The sequence below is a fragment of the Callorhinus ursinus genome, unplaced genomic scaffold, assembly GCF_003265705.2.
Source record: "Callorhinus ursinus isolate GAN/ISIS: 27379988/994484 unplaced genomic scaffold, GSC_fseal_2.0 scaffold60, whole genome shotgun sequence".
Lineage (NCBI taxonomy): Eukaryota > Metazoa > Chordata > Mammalia > Carnivora > Otariidae > Callorhinus > Callorhinus ursinus.
In genome coordinates this window covers 759,471-780,372 of record NW_027397122.1, presented here as the reverse complement: position 1 = coordinate 780,372, position 20,902 = coordinate 759,471, and the positions used below count along the sequence as shown (strand labels likewise).

General features: G+C 35.1%; 1 pseudogene; it reads right to left on the bottom strand.

Annotated features, from left to right (window-relative positions):
- Positions 1-2,964: 2,964 nt before the first annotated feature.
- Positions 2,965-4,228, bottom strand: LOC112809731 (zinc finger and BTB domain-containing protein 44 pseudogene; annotated as a pseudogene).
- Positions 4,229-20,902: the final 16,674 nt, after the last annotated feature.

The window sequence follows — 20,902 nt, the reverse complement described above, 5'->3', positions numbered from 1 at the left end:
ATTTTACTACATTCTAACTAGAAGTGAAAATAGTATCCTTAATTTTTAACTAATGACACAAAATGTCATTATAATTTATTAACATTATATATTTAAACAATTTCCTTTAGAGACCCATCTTACTTCTATGTAAGATAAGATGTTAACATCTTCCTCATTGTTGTTAGAGTTTACCAAATAATCTGTCATTTAAAGGACTAATGTTATATTAATTGATAGCAGTCATGTCATGTCATCCCATGATTTGTCAAGTATTTTACTAAGATCTTTTAATAAATAAACATTATCAGTAATAATGGAATAAATAAGTAAAATATTTGATGTTATCTCCCAAAGTGCTGTAAATCCATGTTGTGAACCAATTATAACTGTGGTTTCCTCTGTTATAGAAACGATGACATTGGTAAAAGGAATTATTTTTTCTATGAAATAATCTTTAAGGAGTGTGTATACTAGCAACGCCATTGTATCCATCATAAATAACTATGTTAAAATAGCATTTCCTCTATGACTTTTTCATTCCTTAAACAACTTATATATGCTATTAGTTAAACTTCATTTGTAACATAGGATGATTTCAATGAATTGTAATAAAAATTTGTTGTACTATAGTCTGTTACATGGTTATTTGTAAAATGTTTTAACATCTCATTGATTCTTAAAAACAGTATCATTGCTTGATTGGACAGAGATATAACTTCATTTGAATTTTTTATCAGTGTATTAATAATCCTTTTCACATTTAGTAAGATTAACTTTCCTCCAATATTCCATGGCTTATCAGGGTTATTACTTCTTGCTATTTTTTATGTAAAATTGATGCTTTTGTCTTGCTGATTAGAAGACTTTTAAACATTTCAAAGATAATATTCAACAGTTTCCCTCTGTAAGTCAGAAGTAAGATAAGTCTTTTCAAAATTTTTTGGTAAATGTGGGCAAAATATTTACCTAATCTTGACAGTTTCCTTGCTTAATTAAAAATAATGTTTTGGCATAGAAAGAACTGTGCACAAAGATATAAAAATAAATTCAATTATTCATAGAATATCATTCTTAAACTTTATGAAAGAAGTTTTCAAAAATACGGTTATGTAGAGAATAATCACAAATGTGACAACAAAAAATGAAGACTGACGTGGATTTCTTGAGTTAGTGGCTCAAATACTTAGTTATTGACATAATTTTCCAAAATAGTAAATTCTTGGAAAAGTTCCAAGCAAAACATATCTATATGCATACCTGGACAATTCATTATATAATAAATACTTCAAAACATATTTTATTGATATCAAAAATGGATAATCATGGACAGATTTTTACATACATGAATGTTCTGGAGACATTTTACTGTTACACAGGATGCATGAAAATTCTTTTACAGAAAAGATTTTCTCAAAGATCATGGGCCACCTAGAACCTCACATCCATACACTAAACATATGTATACCTTTCAGTCATTGAGACACTGAAGAGTTGAGTAATTTCCAAATTTTACTGTAGAGACATGGCCACTTAGAGAATCATAGCTTAAATAAATTCATAAAAACAGAAATCACAAAAGTTAAATTTTTCAATATAAAACAAAAGAACTGGCAATTATTAAACACAGGACACAATGCTAGGTACTGTCCAGGACTAATAGTACGTTGAAGAGAAACCAGTTCATTTTCCCAGCAGTACATCTACCACATATATGAGGAAAATCCATATAAAATATTTCCGTGTGAAAGCAACTGAATCATGCTGGGTTTTATGAAGGAGCTCTTTAAACATTTTCTCTATTTCCTCTGTGATAATTGGATTCTATTTCCCCTAGAATATATTTTGGATTTGTGTTCTCTTTAACAGAGAATTTTTTATTTTGTCCAAATCAGCACAATTAAAACATCTCCGACAATACATAAAACTATCCATAAAATATAGAAAATCTCCAATATTTTTCCTTCATACGACATTCCAATATATGTAAGAGAAAGTATTGTTCATGGGGCAAGAGAAAAAATGATTTGGGCAATGACCTAATTAGCTAGGCATTAACATTCAAAGACCAGGTAAACCACAGTTTTAGTCAGTATTGCAAGAGTTCCTGTAAAACTAAGATGTATGTACTTCATTTTCCACTCATCACGTTTCATGCACAGCCTGACTATTCTAAATCATGAGTCTCTGCAAAGCAGAGAAAGTAGAAGAAAGATTATTTGGAGCGGTACTAAAAAAGTTCAGGAAATGCCTATCCCAACAGCAAATTTTCACCATGAGAAATAATAGAAATGACAAAGTTAAAAAAAAATACACTGGGTTTCAGAAGTACCTACCCTAATAGTTTTTTTTTTTTTAATTTATTTATTAGAGAGAGAGAGAATGAGAGATAGCACGAGAGGGTAGAGGGTCAGAGGGAGAAGCAGACTCCCTGCTGAGCAGGGAGCCCGATGTGGGACTCGATCCCGGGACTCCAAGATCATGACCTGAGCCGAAGGCAGTCGCTTAACCAACTGAGCCACCCAGGCGCCCCATACCCTAATAGTTTTTAAGAAAGTTTACTGTAAATATTTCCAAAACCATCAGGCTTTATAAAATATTGTACAATGTCCTGTGTATGGGAGTAAACATCTATTTAGGCTATCTGGCGAATTCTGTTCAGTAATTTGTTCTGTTGAACTCTTTCACCTCAGGAAGGTCAATAATCATCTGAATTCCCCTTTATCTACTGATCTCCTTAGCTTACTTTTAACAATGGAAGAAGAAACTGATCTATGGGTTAAGTCAACTGGTTTTCCTTAAGTCTCATAGTTTCAATTATGTTTCAACAATATGTTATTGTCAACTCACCGAAGCAGCCTCTCAGTCATGAAAAATTCTTTCCCAAACTTTTGTTTGTTTGTTTAAAAAATTTAATTTAAATTAAATGTACAAGACCAAGCACAGGCACTTTCCAGAAACGAAAAATGAAGCCAAACTGTGAAATCACTCAATGCTTACAGAAGACAGTTCTGATGGGGGGGGGGGGGGCGGGTATGGGGGGTCTTCTCTGGTTGCCTTGGCACAAGCCCTGGTCTTTGGTTGCCCTGGCTCTTCTTCCTCTTTTTCTGCCAGCCCTCCAACAGACCCCAAGGGGAAAGTGCTTTCACAATTCTGGGTCGAGGAGACCTGGCAAATTACAGGCATTTGAACAGAGCAGTTGCTTTCAAAACTGTACTCTCCAAGATCACACAGAACAACAAGAGCCTGTTCTTGCTCCTGGTCGAAGCAGTCCACTACTAGGAAATCAGGGCTCTGGAAGTAGCTTGCTTCACGGTCCGGACTCCTTAGGTGCACTAACAGGGCGCCGCGTGTCTTGCACCGGTAAATCCGAGGCTTGCGGATAATGTGCTAGGAAGCCCTCACGTGGCGTTTACATCGCTGAAGGAAGTGATGGCACGAATCTGGCGCTGGAAACTGCATCGGCCTTCACGCTTGAGGCCACGCACCTTCAGCGAGTAAGCCCTGGCGAACTTACCCCCACAGCGGTCACACTGAAATGGTTTAATTCCTGAACGGATGAGCACGTGCTTCTCTTAGGTTCTGAATACCGCTGTGTCTTACCCCACAAGTTGGACACTGAAAGGGTCTGTCTGGACCCTGTGGGCCTGGTGGATCCGTACTGCGGACAGAAGGAGCAATGTAGAGTGGGTAGGGATACTAAACATTTTCCAGTCGATCTTCATCATCTGCACGAGCATCAGCGCTAGAAGTGCTTTGAGGTGTGGGTAACCCTTCAGTGACACCACCATCTGGGGAGCCTGCGGGCAGTTCTCCTCCTGGGGCTCCTGGCCAGGCTGGGGCGCCGGCGGCGGGAGGGCGCAGGGCTCGCAGCCTCTCCCCTCCCCGCTCCCCGGGACGCTGCCGGACCCTGGGACCGTCTCTAGGGTCCCTGCGCCTCGCCCATGGACAGACTGTGGCTGGGGCATAGCAGCGCAGCCTGCGGCGTGCCTGTGAGGTGGGAGCTCTCCCAGAATGTATTTTGTTAGTTTTGTTCCCTTAATTTCTAAGAAAAAAGGCTTTTATTTAAAATTGATTATGATACTATATGTTGGTCAGAGAATGCTCTTTGGATTATTTGCATCCTTTATAATTCATGAAGGTTTTCTTTGCAGTCAAAACTAGGGTAATGTTTCACATAAACTTAGAAAGAACAGATATTCTCTGCTATTTGTATTGCAACTTTGATACATACCTGTAAAATCTGCATTGTCGGTTATGTTGTTTAGGTCTATATTCCTTGATCTGTATTGCATTGAGAGGCATGTGTTAATTTCTCCGACTATTAGTTTGATTCTATTCCTCCAAGCATCTGTAGCTCTGTATTCTCTCCGTTAAGAACGGTGTTGCAGTAAGGTCTGGGAGCGATAATAAATAATGAGAGTAATTGTTATATTTTCATTGTGAACCTTTCAGCTTTATAAAGTGACCTTTGCTTTTTCAGTGCTTCCTGGTCTAAATTCTAATATCAAGTATGAGACTCCTCTTCTACTTTTCATTTACCTATTCTTGGTTTATATTTGTCCTTTTATTTTTAAACTTCCTAAATACTGTTTTATAAGATGGGTGTCTCTTATACATGGTAAAATGTCAGATTTTACTTTGTTAGTTATCTGAAAATCTTTGTAATTGGTGACTTAAATAAGCAAAATCCATGTTTATCTGATCAAATGGTTGGTTTTGGTTCTATTTTTTTTTAATTTATTAGATTGTAGTCTATGTGAGCTATTTTATTTGTTTTATCTCTTCCTCTGTATAGATCTTTTGGTATATCAGCAGTGAGTCAAGGGAAAAATACTTCCTGAGTTTTTGCATGTTTTATTATAGACCTCCTGGCATTTTGAAGTCAATCCGGCTGAATATGAAATCTTTAGTTCTTATTTTATTTCCTTGATGGACTTAAATTCACTACTTCATTGTCTCCAGGCATAAACTACGGATGTCATAAAGGTTGATGTCGATTCGATTTTCTTTCTTTTCTAAATAGGAGAATCAAATGTTCCTTTCTGCCAGGATATTCCTGCTTTACAACAGTTGCCCTGTGCTTTCATTCCTTTCTCCAGTCTCCTGGGCTGGATAATAAATTATCTGGTCACTCGAATTAAAAGCAATTTAGACTTTTTCCTGGGATACTCCGAGGATATTTTTTCCTCTCTTTTACTTTAGAATTCAAAATTTTCCTGAAATATTTTTCCTAAAAAGAGTTCCCAAGCATTGGCCATTCAGAGTTGATTTTCCCAAGTATGATGTGTGTGTTCTTTCAACACACACTTACTTTCAAGTCATCTCTATGTCAGGAAACTTTCCTTGGGTTATAGTTTTTGCCTCTTGTTCCATTCTGTTGCTTTGGTTCTCTTCTTAGTGTGTCCCTTCACTCAGATGCTCTCTTGTGTAGCTATTGCTTTCTGTTAAATCATTTTTATCCACGTTTTATTTATCTTATGGCATTAACTCTGGTGTTAACTCACTCTTCTGTTCCATCTAGTTTAATCTTTATTCAAAAATGGTTTTTACTCATTTCATTAGCAATTCTTCCTTAGTTTTTTCAAATCTCTCTTTGCTTCAGTCTTCTTATTTCTGGGTATTTCTAATTCTAAGATGGGCTTTGCTTTCATAAATGTTATTGGTTTTATAATTTATTCTAACTCACTTTGACATTGCGTCTGCTTTGAAGTCTTCTCTTTCTGGTAAAGCATTGTCATTTTTAGAACTCTTATACTCTTTATTCATCCTATATTTTAGATGAAACTTTTATGGGGTCGAACTGTAATGTTTTCTCTTGTTCAAGTTTAAAGGAGGTGACTTTTCCTCTATTCTTAGAAGAGGAGGTGGATCTTGGTAACTTTTTTAGCTTCACCACGAGCTCTAGATTCTGGAACTTCCTTTTATTGTTACAATACAGTGCCCGAAAATAGGGTTTTAAACTTTTTTGAAAGTTATCTCTCCCAACTTTGGTCAGGATCCATTTTTTCTTTTTTGCCCCTACTGTCTCTGTCCCTCTTATGTGGATTCCATTCACAGAAATTTCACCTCCCCATGGGCTTTTCCTTGGTGGGATCTTTAAGTTGATTAACTCAGAGCTTTTAGGGCCCAGACATCCCCAGCACCAACTTTCTCTATAGAATCCTTCACTCACCTGCAAACTGGAGCTTGCAGATTTCATGGCCAATTTTGTTGCCTTCCTCAGCTTTCCATGTTTCACCTTTGGACATTAACTGTTAATGAATATTATGTCTTCTGGCTCACAGGGACATTAGAAGTCACTTTACTTTCCGTCCACTTCTCTGCTCATACTTGCAGAAATGACTCATGCAGTTGTCCCAGGTTTGTCTCCACCTTCCTGTGATTTGGGGAACACAAGGCTACCCTAACACCACATACTATTGTAGGTGGCATTCCTGGGTCTTTGGCTTTACTATACTGTACATAGTGAAGGTGTCCTGCCTAATATAGTGTGCAGGGATCTGGAAAGATTTTAAAACTATGTTGTTGCCACTCCATTGTCCTTTTTTTTCCCATTTTTAATGGAAGTTGCTCTTGCCTTGATTTTCTTAAAGATTGTAAACATGATTTTAGAGTCATTTTCTATATCCATTAGTTTTTTTTCCTAGGGAACAATTTCTCTTGGTTTGGATTTTGCATATAAAATAGATATAAATATGATTTGTATATGAAATATATAACTAATATATATATATATGACTTATATATATGGTTTTGTCTCTAAATTTTAACTTGGATATAATCTTGAGTGGAACTTCTCTTTTCTTGTTCATGTCTTCATTTCTTGGAATTTTGCGTTACCTTTATTCAAGCTTTCAGAACCCCCAGTTAAGCACCAGATATCATGATGGGAGCAGAGAGCTCTCACCCACTGAATTGGCCTAATTGCCAATCTGAGGGCTGTCTAGCTCTTCCATGTCCTATACCACTTTCAGGATAGTGGCTTCTCCTCAAGGGGTGTGCCAAACTGTGGTCACCATCATCTCCAGCCTTCATTCACAGGCAGAAGGATCTGCTCCAGCTTCCTTCTTTACACAGGGATTTCTGATTCTCTTCCCCATTTTGCAACCTATTTCCTCCAAAGAGGCGAACTGTTCTTATAATTCCTATGTCAGCCCCAGTGTCCAGGTGGCCTGTAACTCCAGGCCTAAGCTTCTACTTCATAAAGATATATCTGGTTCCTGGGCACAGCTATATTTGATGGCTAATTTATTGATTATTAGGGAGTGAGGGTGGGTGATGGGAATGGTTGTTAGGAATGTTCTTTACAGGTGAAAGCATGGAGCCATCTTTATTAAAGAATTTTATTAGGCACTTTTTCATGGTTTTATCAAATCATTTTAATTAAAACTAATGAAATATCAGTGTACTACTTAGCAATCATTTACCGGTTACCTAAAGGTGAATGGAAACAATGAATAATCCTCAGAGAATAAAAATACAGATTACATAAATAGGACATATTCAGAAATATCTTCAAAATGTACACAAAAAAACCCACACATGGTAAATGGGTACATAATGCACAGGTACAGATTTTCTAGGTGAGAAATCCATGAGGCAGTAATCCAGAAGAAATGGAAACAAATATTTTACCTCAAGGTAACATCCTGACATTTCTAGGGTCTTCTTTTCCCACTAAGAATTAAATCAGTGTTTCCCATAGAATAAAAGTGGCGTTTACTACACAAAGAAGTTTCCCACTAAAGTTCCTGATATCTTTATAAATCACCATCAATAATTCAATTAGAAAAGCAGTAAGTGAAGCAAGGTAGCTTGTCCCAAATGGTATAGCTTAGATCAGTTTGATTCCTGTGATGAAATTTAAGGGTGAACCAACACTTCCAGAAAAAAATTTCCATTTGAGGTAAACTTAGCTGGGGTTTACAGAGTCAGTGTAGCAATTACCACGGGATTTTTCTGATCAGCAAGGTGAGGTGGCATGTCACTCAATCTCTTCAGCCTACACACTTGCTTCTGCACTGAAGATTAGCCAGGTCATAAGGATAGCTGCTGCTTGCAACCAGTTCCTGTGACCTTGCAACATTATTTCATTTTTCATGTACTGTTGAAATGATTCAAGAAAATGAGTACCCATATATATATGTGTGACTTTGTACACTCAAATCAGATTGTGATCTAACTGATTTTAAATGAAACACCTCTTGATCAACTCAAACTTTGGGACTTAAGTCCTCAGGAATGTAACAGTGCAATTATAGAACAATGGTCCAAAATCTTTTTTTGTTTTTCTTTACCAGCACTTAAAAAAAGTGAGGTATAGGAACCACACATACCAACATACAGTGGTGCAATATGGCAGTGATTCTCAAAGGCAAATACTACCTTCCTCCCATTGCAAATTACTGATAAAGCATACTGAAGGGAAAATACTCCTGCAGAATATTATTTAAAATATATATTTTATATTGAAGATGTGTATATATCTGGGAATACAGTAAATATATAATTTTTAAATATTTATGTACATACTTCAAATATATGTAAAAATTTATTTCTTGATAGTATCCTTTTTTTAAATCCCTAAAATGACACTCAAGGAAGAAGTATTCCCATGGTAAATTATAATAAGTGTTACATAACTATTAGTTTATAATTACATGATGAGATATTTTACAAAGGTTGACTAAAATATTATATGAAAGATGATTTATTATTCATTTTAAAGCTATAGAACTTAGTTCCACTACACGTTAAAATTTAAGGAATGTAAATTGGACATTTATTTACAGTCTCATCATTAGTGATAAATTTTAACTGTAACTTAATGACTCTAAATTTGACTTACTTTTCAAAGTTTCTAAGTGCATAGGCACAGAAGGGAGAGTAAGAAGGATTTAGGTGGTAAGTGATAATAACAGTGGATGTTAATAATAACTGATAGGTCAAGATCAAGGACTGCGGCATCTGAGATCAAAGGGCAAAGTATTTTTTAAGTTAGTCGTTAAAAGACAATGTTACCTCTGAATAAAGTACATCAAAATCACATATTTTTGTTAGAAACATTATTAGGTAATGAAACTTAAAAGGATAATATATTTTTAAGGAAAAAATTTGTACTGAAATATACTTCTTATTTTATAAGGAACTCGGCCTGACTGTCAGCCTTCCAAGATTATGAAGTAATAATGACCTGTTTAAGCATAAATGTTACCAAGAAGATTTATAGCACATAGTTTGAGAATTCTTTAGTCTCAGTGGAGCATTGAAAGAGAAAAAGATATTTATTTCATGGAACATTTAAAAGATAGAATTCAATGACATTTTTATTTCATTTATATTGGATATTTGGAGATTGCCATGGCTGTATCAGTATCTCTCAGTCATAAGAAAACAAATTCCTGAAGACAGAGTGTATCCATATTTTATTAATTAATTAATTTATTTATTTATTTATTCATTCATTTATTTAAGAGAGAGAGAGCACGAGCGGGGGGGGTCAGAGGAAGAAGGAGAAGCAGACTCCCCACTGAGCAGGGAACCCCATGTGGGGCTCTATGCCAGGACCCAGGGATCATGACCTGATCCAAAATCAAGAGTCCAACGCTTAATGACTGGAGCCACCCAGTCACGCCTGAGTGTATCCATATTTTTAAAAAAGATTCTGTGGAGACTTCTAATTCCAATAATGACAGACAAGGTAATTTAGACAAACTCCCCCTCAGGAGTTTGGAAACCTTCGTATGATGGTTAACTTTATGTGTCAGCATGGCTGGGCCATGGAATGCCTGGATATTTCTTTAAACATTATTCTTGGGGGGCACCTGGGTAGCTCAGTTGGTTAGGCGACTGCCTTTGGCTCAGGTCATGATCCTGGAGTCCCGGGATCAAGTCCAGCATCAGGTTCCCTGCTTGGCAGGGAGTCTGCTTCTCCCTCTGACCCTCCCCTCTCTCATGTGCTCTCTCTCTCTCTTTCTCATTCTCTCTCTCAAATAAATAAATAAAATCTTAAATAAATAAATAAATAAATAAACATTCTTCTTGGGTGTGTCTATGAGTGTTTCTGGATGAGATTAGCATTTAAATCAGTAGACCTAGTAAAGCAGGTGGATGGGCCTCATCTAATTCATTGGCAGCCAGAATAGAATAAAAGGTTAGCAAAGAATTCGTTCTCTCTGCTTGTTTTAGAGTTGGGACGTCAGTCCTCTTCTGCCTTGGGACTCAGACTTGGACTGAAACTTACACCATCAACTCTCCTGGGTCTCCAGCTTGCCGACTGCAGATTTAGGATTTCTCACTTCCATAATCGTGTGAACCAATTGCTATAGTATATATCTTATTGGTTCAAGTTAATATACTGAACAAATAAAAATAAGATGTGCACAGAAGGATCAAAGGCATCAGGCAGTTAGCAAATTAGGGATGAACCACTGAATCAAGATGCAAGAGAAAACAAGCTTCAGAATGGTGAGCACAGCATCTGGAAAGGGCTATTTTTCCATAAAGGCACCTGAGGAACTGTGTAGTACAATGCCAAAGGTTTGAATAATATGATAACGAAGAACTAAAAATGAAGCAATTATTTGCCCAGACTACATTCAAGCTTCAAATCATGTGACTAACCCAGAAAAGCTCCATCAATGCCTAAAAATGAAATAAAGTTTTACTTAATGTCTTCATAACCATAAACCTAGAAGAAATGCAGAATTTCTCTTTGAAAGAAAATAATAACATCAAACTAGGCCTTAAGTTACTTCTACAAACAATTTCTATAAGCAACTTATATAAATGGGCACACAATTAAAAATAACCAGCACACAAAGAGAGACAAATGCCAATCAACGGAAATGGATCTGCCATTGAAATAGACCAACAAAGCCTCTCATATTGGAGTTCTAAAGAATAGAATTTTAAATAATTAGGCAGGGGCGCCTGGGTGGCTCAGTCATTAAGCGTCTGCCTTTGGCTCAGGTCATGATCCCAGGGTCCTGCAATTGAGCCCCGCATCGGGCTCCCCTGCTCCGTGGGAAGCCTGCTTCTCCCTCTCCCGCTCCCCACACCCGCTTGTGTTCCCTCTCTCACTGTGTCTCTGTCAAATAAATAAAATCTTAAAAATAAAACTTTTTATTCACAGACAATATGATTATCTACATAGAGAAACCCAAAAAATCTACAAAAATTGTGGTTAGAAATGTTAAGTGAGCTTAATGAGATCAATATATACAAGGTCAATATACAAAAAATCAATTATGTTACTACATAATAGCAATGAAAAACTGGAAATTGAAATTTAAGAAATAATAAGATTTATAACAGCACCAAAAATATGAAATACTTAGCTATAAATCTCATGCTGAAAAGTACAAAACACTGGTAAGGGAATTCCAAAAGGCTGAAATAAATAGAAAGATTTATAAGTTCAGGGATTGGAAGACAATATTTTGGGGATTTAAAAAGTCCCTAAATTGATCTATAGATTTAATGCATCCCAGTCACAATCCCAGTGAGTTTTTTTGGTACAAATTGACAAGCTTATTCTATAATTTACATGAGAAATACAAAAGAACTACAATTTTCAGCACAATTTTAAAAGTGGAGAACAAAATTGGATAATACATATCTCCTTGACTTTTGAGAGGGTTACAACCCAATAAACCCATCATAAATTAAAAATATTGTAACTCTAAAATGCATGTAATACATCTAACTTACCGAACATCATAACTTAGCCTAGCCAAAGTTAAATGTGCTCAGACACTTGTATTAGTCTATAGTTGGGCAAAATCATTTAACACAAATTCTATTTTATAATAAAATGTTAAATATTTCATATAAAAAATAAATAAGTAAATAAATAAATAATTAGGCAAACTATGTTACCTGTACATTTTTATATTAAATTTATTATTGCTACTATAAATTTAAATATAGAAAAAATTAAAATAATTCATTGGAAAAGAGCACAAGAACAGGCAAATCTAAATTTTAAAAGGTCTACAAAAAATTTGCAATAATTTAAACTATAATTTCAAAATGTAGGGTTGACTGCAGATTAGAAAAGTTAGCTGAAAATTAATAACTAAACAGATAAAAAAACTTATTCAGACAGAAGGACTGATAGGAAAAAAAAAGATGATTGACTGTAAAAGGACCAAGAAAAGGAAAAAGATGAGAAAAACTAACTTCTTTTTTCATTGACTGAGTCCCACTGGGAGACCAGAGAGAATGGGGGAGAAGCAGCATATTTTGGGTCTTGTTTTTTTTGTTTAAGTTTTTATTTGAATTCTTTAATTAACATATACCGTCTTGTTAGTTTCACAGGTAGAATTTAGTGATTCATCATTTGCGTATAACACCCAGTGCTCATCACAAGTGCCCTCCTTAATGCTCATCACCCAGTTACCCCAGCCCCCACCCACATCCGCCTCAACAAACCCTCAATTTGTTTCTTATAGTTAAGAATCTCATAGATTTCCTCCCTCTCTGATTTCGTCTGTTTTATTTTTCTTTCCCTTCCCCTATGTTCATCTGTTTTGTTTCTTAAATTCCACATATCAGCGAGATCATATGATAATTGTCTTTCTCTGATTGACTTATTTCACTTAGCATAATACCCTCTAGTACCATCCACTTTTTTGCAAATGGCAAGATCTCATTCTTTCTTTATATATATATATCACATCTTTATCCATTCAGCTGTCGATGGACATCTGGGCTCTTTCCATACCTTGGCTATTGTGGACATGAGAAGCAGTATTTGAAATAACGCAAGACACCATTCTAGGGATTCAAGAAGCCCAAAGTACTCCAGCATGATTAAAATACATAAAAACCATGTCTAGAGACATTTATAGTATAACTGTAAGACATAAATTACTATGAAAAAATCTTTAAAGAAGCCAAAAGTAAAACTTAGAAGAGCTTAAAAGGAAGAACCATTAACAAAAATGACTTCTCTACAGAAATAGTTGAGGCCACCGTATAGTGAATGGTATCTTTAAAGTGTGGAGAAGATAATTGCCAACCTAGAAATAAATATCCAGGAAAAAATAGACCTTGAGAATGAAAGTAAAACAAAGACATTTTCAGGGGAAAAAACACTAAGAAAATTTTAACCAGCATTTTAGCATTTCATACTAAAAGATACACAAAGGCATAATTTTTAAGGCAGAAAAACACAAATCCAGAATAAAGGCAAGAAATACAGGAATAAAATTAAGAATAATCAAAATAGAAAAATACATGATTGTAATTGAAAATATGTACGTGCATATATACATATATATAAATTGTGACTGATTAAATACTTAACAAGAATAGTAAAATATCTTATGAGGAACTATATGGATGCATACAGAAATAGGTGTATTTATATGAACATATATGTGGATTTATGTGTGTATATCTATGTCTCACTATATAGAATATGTAGATATATATCAGATGATGGACATAAATATAGATTTAGATGTATGTAGAGTTGACCCTGAACAATGTAGGTTTGAACTGTGTGTGTCCACTTATATGTGATATTTCTATAAATAAGTATAGTACAACAAATGTATCTTCTCCTCCTTATGATTTTCTTAACATTTTTTTCTGCAGCTTACTTTATTGTTAGAATACACATAATGTACAAAATATGTATTAATCAACCATTTATGTTATTGATAAGGCTTCTGGTCAATAGTAAGCTATTAGCAGTTAAGTTTTGGGGGAGTCAAAAGTTACAGACAGATTTTTGAGTGCATGTGGGCCAACACTTCCCATCCTAATGTTGTTCTAGGGTCAACTGTAAATCTAACTCTATATTATTTTTTAACACAAAACTACGTATTCATAAATATTTTCCAAAATGAAAACAGATTTACTAAAACATGCCACTCACTTAGGAAGGAAAGATGGGGCAGACGTTGCCCTGGCCCCCTGCAAGTTGGGACTAAGAGGAAGAGACAATCTTTAAGTCCAATCCCTGCTTCCTGAGGGAGGGAGTTTCTCATGTTGCCCCCTTGCCTGAGGATTCCTCCAATTATCCAGAACAGGGCCTTCACCTGGGCAGGGGGATCACCCTGGGAAGGGAGGGGTCAGGTGAAGAGAGGGGATGGTATCACTGAAGGTCCATTCCTTTACGTATTGCATCCCAATACAAAGGTGAAGCCTTCTTTTTTCCACTGGTCCTACTGTGTGTGTGTGTGTGTGTGTGTGTGTGTGTGTGTGTGTAGAGAATAAATGAAATTAATAAAATAAAAATAAAATTAATATCAGGAGGAGGTAAATAGAGTTAACACTTTCTAAGGCCTTTGCATTGATCTAGGAGAAGGGAATAGTACCAATTAATATTATCTAAATTTTGATATATATTGAAATCTCTGGAAATAATAATCTATAACTCACAAACTGTAAGAGGAGACGTCAAAATACAAAAATTGGCCAAAAGATCAACATCACCCGGCATCAGGGAAATACAAACCAAAACCACAATGAGATATCACCTCACACGAGTCAGAATGGCTGAAATCAACAACTCAGGAAACAACAGTTGTTGGCAAGGATCCAGAGAAAGGGGAACCCTCTTACACTTGGGAACGCAAACTGGTGCAACCAATCTGGAAAACAGTATGGAGGTTCTTCAAAAAGTTAAAGAGAACTACCTATGACCCAGCAATCACACTACTAAGTATTTATCCAAAGGATACAAACATAGTGATTTGAAGGGACATATGGACACCAATGTTTATAGCAGCAATGTCCACAATAGCCAAAATATGGAAAGAACCCAGATGTCTGTAGACAGATGAAAGGATAATGAAGATGTTATATATATATATATATATATATATATATATATATATATATATATATATGCACAATGGAATATTACTCAGCCACCAGAAAGAATGAAATCTTGCCATTTGCAATGACATGGATAAAGCTAAAGAGTATTATGCTAAGCAAAATAAGTCAGAGAAAGACAAACAGCATATGATTTCACTCATGTGAAATTCAAGAAACAAAACAGATGAACATAGGGGAAGGGAAGAAAAAATAAAATAAGATGAAATCAGAGAGGAAGACAAACCATAAGAGACTCTTAACTGTAGGAAACAAACTGAAGGTTGCTGGGAGGGGAGGTGGGTGGAGGAAGGGGTAACTGGGTGATGGACATTAAGGAGGGCACTTGATGTAGTGAGCCCTGGGTGTTATATGTAAGTGATGAATCACTAAACTCTACTTATGAGACTAACAGTACAGTAAATGTTAATTAAATTGATTTTAAATTTTAAAAATGGAAAAAAAAATAAGCCAAAAGAAGTCAATAGAAAAAGAAGAAAAAATAAAAAAGAGAAAAAAAGAAACTCAGAAGAGATAAGCAGAGATGGAGAGTAAAATGGTAGATTTAAAATAAAGTACCTAAACATTTAAATTGAATGTTTGAGTGGGCTCAAAGTTCTAATGAAAAGGAAGGTGTTAGACTAAATAAAAAAACAAAAAATAAATAAACTTCTCTATGCTATTTTAATGAAATATGCCTAAATCATAAGATAGCAGGAAGCTTGAAAGTCAGAGAATAAAATATATACATTATTTAAACTCCAACCACAGGAAAGTACAAATATTAGTTCAGAAAAAAAATAAATAAATAAAGCTGAAAGCATACCAGAGATTAAAAATGAAATTGTTTTATTTATCAGAATGCATTCAGCAGAAGCATTTTGCAATTCTAAAGTAGTATGCACCTAAAAACATGGCTTCAAACTATATAAAACAAAAAACTGACCAAATACAAGCAGGTAAAGACAAATCCACAATCATATCAGTGATTTATTTTCCCTCTTTTAGCACCTGATTAAGTAAACGATCAAAAATAGTGCTGAAATACATAAAATTTAAGCAATACCATCAACTTCCCCTAATAAAAATGCATAGAGATGTTTATGAACACACAAATGAACTTATATTTTATATATACATTCTATTCAAGCACATGTAAAATATTTGAATATCTTATTAAAGTATAAAATTAGTTTCAAAATATTGAAAAGATTGAAACCATAGCAGTAACTTCTCTGATGACAATTTAATTAAATTAGAAATAAATAACATGAAAAATACAAGTGTTTTAAAATTAAAATGTATAACTCTAAATAAACCTCAGGTCAAAAAAATTAAACTGAATACTAAGAGAAATGTCACCATCAAAAGGACTGGTACAGCTAAACAGCATTTAGAGGGAAATTTATAACCTTATACACATGTATTAGAATAAAAAACAAGCTGCAAAAATCAAAAAGTTAGGGGGGGAAAAAACCCAAAGAAAGTAGAATGAGGTCCAAATAAACAATGTCTGAAATGAATACGAGTACATCACTTCAGATCACTCAGCCATCATAAGATAAAAATATAGACAAACTTAGGCTTTTATTCCAGTGAATTAAAATATTTATGAAATATGCAAATTTCTTTAAATGTGTAATTTATCAAGACCAAGACTGGGCTTGTGAAAACTTAGCAAACTTGAATTTGCTTATAATTGTTCATTTGAATTAGGCATCAAAAACCTTTGCACACAAACACACCCCACACAAAATTTCTAGTTTCCAGTGGCTTCCCTAGACAGCTCTACAAACACTCAAGGACAAAGTATTTTCAAATTGCACAATCACCTCTAATAATAGGAAAGTAAATAAATACTCCTCAGTTCATATTATCTTCACTTTGCTTCACAAAATTTTTAAAAGGAAAGTATATATTTTAAAAAAATGCAAGTCTACCCTTATAAACTTAAGTGCAAAAATTCTAAACAGATATAAGCAAAAAATAAAAAAATAGTGTAAGGAAGTTCAGCCTATACCTGGCATGAAAGGTTGGATTAAAAGTACTAGGCGCAAAAAAAAAAAAAAAAAGCAAAGAAAGAAAGAAAGAAAGGGAATCAATGAGAAACAAGGAAACAAAGAGGCCTGACCACAGGCCCAGGTACAGCTTATGTACTTTAACAGGTGGAGGTGTGGAACAAGCAACTGCTGTCCTACGTGAGTAGACTTTGTCCATTCTGATTTATTGGTGCCTCTGCTGTGTCAGTTGTTTACTATTTTGATTATTACCTCGGGGGGAGGAAAAATCCAGTAAAGAGGATATCCACCTAAAGAAAAGTAGCAAATCAAATAGTGTAATTCTTCACATAAACAAAATAAAAAGAACAATCTTGTGATCATCTAATAGAGGCATAAAATGTATTTGGTAAAAATAAACATCCATTCATAGTAAAATACCTTAGCAGTTTGGGACTAGCGAGGAACATTCTTAATGTGATAAACATACATAGAAATACCTAAAACAGTTATCTTCCTTAACAGTGAAATGTTGAAAACTTTTCATTTGAGACATAGAACAAGACAACGATGTTTGGCTACAATACTTGAGCTCCATGTTGTGTTTGAGGATTTTGCCAGTACAATAAAACAATGAATGAATGAATGAGTGAATGGATAGATGAATGAATATTGAAAGGGAAAAAATCAGGCAATCATCTCTCTGACTTCTTCCACAGGAAAAAAAAAATTGTGAAATTCCTAAAGAGGCACATTTGGTGCACTGACAAAATCATCTACAGATGAGTGAATAGAATTAGTCAGTTTTACAAAAGTACTGGATACAAGGACAATTTGTAAATCATACTGATATATTAGCAGCAAAATGTAAAAATGAGGATTCAAGAAACATACCATTCCAATAGCTTCAATGTATCAAAAACATACTAACATTTTTTTAAGTTGGGTACAAAATATGAAGGAAACTACTAAATAACATTGAATTCTTTCAAATCAAAGAAGACCCAAGAAAAAGGAAAAAAAATGGACCACATTCATGCAGTGGAAGTTTGAATATTACAATGAAGAAAATGTTCCCCAAAGTGACCTATAGATTCAATGTATCTTCACTCATTAGAAGTTTTATGGTAGACTCTTATGAGCTGATTACAAACTGTGGTGAAAATACTCTGGGCCAAGAAGAGCTAAGTTACTTTTGGTGGAAACTTAGATACGAAGACTCGAAGACTCGGTGTTTCCAGTATCAAATCATATTATACAATTGCAATCTTTAAAGTTGTCAACTGACAAACCAAGGAGAAACAGACGAACTAACAAGACAGAATTGAGGATCTCCAACAGATCCACACATATATGAATATAAATTTGGGAACTATTAGCAGTGCAGAAGATTGGAAAGGGTTTTTTTTTTAAGATTTTATTTATTTGAGAGAGAGAGAGGGAGAGGGAGAACATCAGTTGGAGGGGCAGAGGGAGAGGGAGAAGCAGACTCCCCGCTGAGCAGGGAGCCTGATGTGGAACTTGATCCCAGGACCCTAGGATCATAACCTGAGTCGAAGGCAGACACTTAATGACTGAGCCACCCAGGCACCCCTCTTTTTCAGTTTTATAGAAATACATCTGACATATAACATTGTATATATAGCTATAACTATAGTTACCACAATTAGATTTAGGTGACACCCATTTATCACCTTACATGGTTACAAAAGTTTTTTCTTTTGGGATGAGGTCTTTTAAGATCTAATCTCTTAGCAATTTTCAAATATACAACACAGTATTGTTAACTCTAGTCACCATGGTGTGCATTAAAGTCCCAGAACTTAATTATCTTAGGAATAGAATTTTGTGCTCGGGCCCCCCTCACCCCTCCCCCCCCCTTCAGAGAGAGATGGAGAACAAGAGAGCAGGAGGGGAGAGGCAGAGGGAGAGGGAAAGAGAGAATCCCAAGCAGGCTCCACACCCACTGTGGGGCCCTCAGGAGCTTGATCTCACAACCCTGAGATCATGACCTGAGCCAAAATCAAGAGTCTAACACTTAACTGACTGAGCCACCCAAGCACCCCATGAAAGTTTGAGCTTTTTGACCACCTTTACCCATTCCATCCTCGCCCAATTCCCCCAACTCTGGCAACCACCAATCTGTTCTCTGTTAGAATGAGTTCTTTTTGTTTTTGTTTTTGTTTTAAACCTCACATATAAGTGAGATCATACATTATTTGGTCTCTCTTTGTCTGACTCACAGGGCCTTCAAGTTCCATCCATGTTGTCACAATTGGCAGGATGTCCCTACTTTTTATGGCTGAAAAATATTCCATGGTATATAGACATACCACATTTTCTTCATCAATTCATCCATCACTGGACACTTAGGTTGTTTCCATGTCTTGGTTATTGTAAATAATGCTGCAATGAACTTGAGCAGGCATTATTTCAAAGAAGATATTTAAATGCCCAGGAGGTACATGGGAAGATGCTCAACATCACTAATCATCAGGGAAATGCAAATCAAAACCACAATAAGATGTCACCTCACACATGTTAGAATAGCTATCATGAAAAAGACAAGAAATAGGTGTTGGCAAGGATGGAGGAAAGGACCCTTTGTGCACTTTTAGTGAGAATATAAATTGGTACAGTCATTATGGAAAACATGGACTTTGCTCAAAAAATTAAAAATAGAACTACCATATGATCCAACAATTCCACTTTTCATTATATTTTCAAAAGAAACAAAATCATTAGTTTGAAGAGAACCTGCATGTTTGTTGCAGCATTATCTACAATAGCCAAAACAGATTTTTTTTTTCCCCATAAACTGGTGCTGTGACACTGGAGATTATATGTAAAGATAAATATAAAATGATACATAAAATAATATCACATATCATTCACAAGTAGCAATTCTAAGTTTGTTGTTACTGTATATATCAAAGAAAAAATAAAACAATAAAACTTAAATAATTTAGAGTTTTTGATCGTAGATAGTTTTGTAGAACACAAAAATCAGTAGGTATAAATTAAAAGACTGGTAGATTTGGCTACATTATTAAGAACTCTTTGTCAAAGGAAGTATTAAGAAAGTGAAAATGAAGTTAGAGTGGGAGAAGATATTTGCAATACAAAAATAATTGTCAAGTAGCTCATATCAGAATATATGAAACCTCTAAGTGCAAAAGAAATCAGATAATCAATTAGATTAAAAAAAAAGTGCAAAGGACTTCAACAGTCATTTAACAAAGAAGAACATAGAAAAGACCAGCAGATCTTATTTCTAACCAGGACTGTGCAAAGTAAAGCTGCGATGAGAGATCCCTGGTGGATATCCACCAGAATGTCTGAAGTCCACCTGACAGTGGCATGATTTAGCAATGGGAATGGAAGAAGAGAAACTCTCCTACTACTAGCAGGACAATAAAATGGTTAGATTACTTTGGGAAACCCTTTGGCAGTATCTAATACGCTAAACAGATGTATTTCCCATGACCCAACGAATCTAGAGGCATATATCTGACAGAGATAAAGTCACGTGTGTACCAAGAGACATATTCAAGAATGTTCATGGTAGTTAACACAAACGGTCAATAACAGTAAAATGTAAAAATAAAGTGTGGTAGTTTCACTGAGTGGGATGCGAACACACACACAACAACATGAAAGAATTTTACGGACTTTTAGAGCCAGCCCCCACACTGTACAATTAAATTTCTGCAAAGTGCTACAAATGGGAAAAACTAAGTTATAATGCTTAGGGATTCACACTAAGGTGGTAGGCAGTAGAAGGGTTTAGTAAAGAAAGGACGTGGTTACCATAACATGTAATAACTGTAACCTTCAAGGAAGTCAGAAGGGATTGTGATTATGAGGGTGTACCTGGGAAGCTTCTTCAGGTCTGACAATGTGCTTTTATTTGACCTAGATAAAGATTATACCGATGTTCTACTTACAATGATTAATGATGTCATGCATTTATATTTAATGGACTTTTCAGTGTGTAAATTAAATTTCACAATTAAAAGGCTAAGACATAAAAACAATAACACAAAGATTCCAGAAGGTACCGAGGGTGCATCCTTAGTAAAGAATCACTG